Here is a 2,588-nt window from a genome sequence, read left to right as displayed (position 1 = left end):
TTTTTCATTCACTTACCAGATCTTCACAAAGCAACAGTTTTACATTTAGATGAAATCCAATTTATCAGTTTTTCCTTTCATAGATCATGCTTTCGATGTCAAGCCTAAGAATTATTTGCCTAGACCTATATCTCAAATATTTTCTCCTATTTTTCTAAACTTTTAGTAGTTTTATGCTTTACATTTACTCCATAATCTTTTATTTATTTTAATTAATTAATTGTATCTGGTAAAGGTTAAGGTATTGCATTTCTCTGACAATTTTTTTTTTTTTTGAGACAGAGTCTTGCTTAGTCACTCAGGGTAGAGTACAATGGTGCTGTCACAGCTTATGACAGCCTCGAACTCCTGGGCTCAAGCAATCCTCCTGCCTCAGCATCCCAAGTAGCTGGGACTACAGGCAGGAGCCACCACACCAACATAATTTTTCATTTTTGTGTATAGACAGGGTCTTGCTATCTTACCCAGGTTGGTCTTGAACTTCTGGACTCAAGCAATCCAATCCAGTATGAATTAACTTTTGCATAAGGCGTGAGACTTAGGTCAAGGTTCATTTTTATTTTATTGTCTTGCCTATGGATGCCCAATTGTTCCATTTCACCATTGCTCAATTCACCATTTGTTAAAAAGGCTATTTTTCTTCCATTGACTTCTTTTTGCACCTCTTTCAAAAATCATTTGGGCAGACTGTGTGGGTCTTTTTCTACGTTCTCTATTTTGTTCCACTGATTTGTGTGTCCATTCCTCTGCTAGTACCACACAGTCTTGATTACTGTAGGTATATAACAACACTTGAAATAGGGGAGACTGATTTTCAATCACTTTATTCTTCTTTTTCAAGAATGTTTTAGGCGTCGGCGTCGCTCCCGCCCTGGAGCTCTAGGCCCGCGTTTCCCCGCGAGCCGTGGGTCAAGCGCCGGCCGCTAAGGGTGCGCGAGGAGCCTCCACCCGTTCTGCGCTGGACCTGGCGTCAGGGTCGTTGTGTCCTGACAACCACTCCCGTACCCATTTCCGAGGCAGCAGGTGCAGCCGCTTTAGCCCTGAGCCGGCTCCGCGTCTGTCCGCTGGTCTCTGCTAAAGCCGACCCTTCCCTTCGCGGACCCCACGCCAAGCAGCGACCCGGAGCCGACAGCTGGAGCGCCCGGCAGTGGCGGCCTCGACGGCCTCGCAACGGCCGGTCAAGGGGATCCTGAAGGACAAGACCTCTACGACCCCCTCTACGGTGGCGTCGGCCGAACCGCCCCGCGGGAGTATCCACGAGGAGCTGAGCAAAAAATCCCAGAAGTGGGATGAAATGAACATCCTGGCGACATATCATCCAGCAGACGAAGACGATGGTTTAATGAAAATAGATGAACCAAGCCCTCCTTACCATAGTATGATGGGTGATGATGAAGGTGCATGTAGTGATACAGAAACCGCCGAAGCCATGGCACCAGATATCTTGGCTAAGAAATTGGCTGCTGCTCAAGACTTGGAGCCAAAGTATCGGGTTCAGGAACAACAAAGCAGTGGAGAGGAGGATAGTGACCTCTCATCTGAAGAACGAGAAAAAAAGCGACAATTTGAATGAAAAGGAAGCGCCACTACAATGAAGGACTCAATATCGAACTAGCTGGACAATTTCAAAAGACCTACATGATGGTGACGGAGATGAAGAAATGTTAGAGCCTGCAGGTGGAGAAAGCATGAATATGGAAGAATCAAATCAAGGATCTACTGTAAGTGACCAACAGCAAAACAAATCACGAAGTTCATAGAAGAGATTTGTTCAACACTGCAATTGTTTGTTAGATATGAACCCAGTTGCTATAATACATTGCTTCTTGTTCTCCACAAATCATGACTTAAGTACCAAAATGCATACCAGTTATTATATATTGCCAGTAATTAAATGATAACCTTAGAGACTGATTAGACTGAAATGAAAATGCCTGACATGTGTGTGTATATGTGTGTGTGTGTGTGTATATATATGCTTGTGCCTAGTACTTTACCACAAATACAGTGTAATACCATTAGTCCGAAACTGTATTGTTTTTATAAAAACATTGGTTAACTTGTATATTATATAGCTTTTTATGCTTTAGAGGTTCAACAATATCTTTGGGGGGGAACTAATTTATTTTCATCATTCTAAATGTGGTGGTAGCTCTTATAAAGTTTGTTGATTTTTTTAAAATCAAAAGCCAATTGAATAACAGGATATATAAGTTGATAAATCTTCAGGCTGAATAGTATTTTAACACTTGTCTTCAACTTGATTTGTCTGTTTAATTGAAAAGGATTGTAAGAGTTACTGTTGCATTTTCTGGCCTACTACCTTTAAAATTCTTGTTGCGTTTCTTTGTGTTTGCAAGGAAAGGACTGGACTTTTTCTCGTCAAAACTAGCTTTTTTTTCTCACAAATTATTAGGCTAAACTTGCACTGATGTCTGCTCTTTTTTTGTAATGTTTTTGGTACGCTGGGCAGACTTCAGTTTTTTAAAAAATAAATATTGTAATGTAGCTATCTCGGCATTCCCTTTAAATACCTGTCTTAACCTCCTGCTTTTATTTCCTACTCCTTTCCACACATATACACACAA

The 2,588-nt window shown here is 41.4% G+C and overlaps 1 pseudogene; it reads left to right on the top strand.

Annotated features, from left to right (window-relative positions):
* The first annotated feature begins 1,153 nt into the window (after positions 1-1,153).
* On the top strand, positions 1,154-2,177 carry LOC116275445 (annotated as a pseudogene).
* Positions 2,178-2,588: the final 411 nt, after the last annotated feature.

Source organism: Papio anubis, chromosome 6 (assembly GCF_008728515.1).
Source record: "Papio anubis isolate 15944 chromosome 6, Panubis1.0, whole genome shotgun sequence".
NCBI classification, from domain to species: domain Eukaryota; kingdom Metazoa; phylum Chordata; class Mammalia; order Primates; family Cercopithecidae; genus Papio; species Papio anubis.
This window is presented reverse-complemented; position numbering and strand designations above follow the sequence as displayed.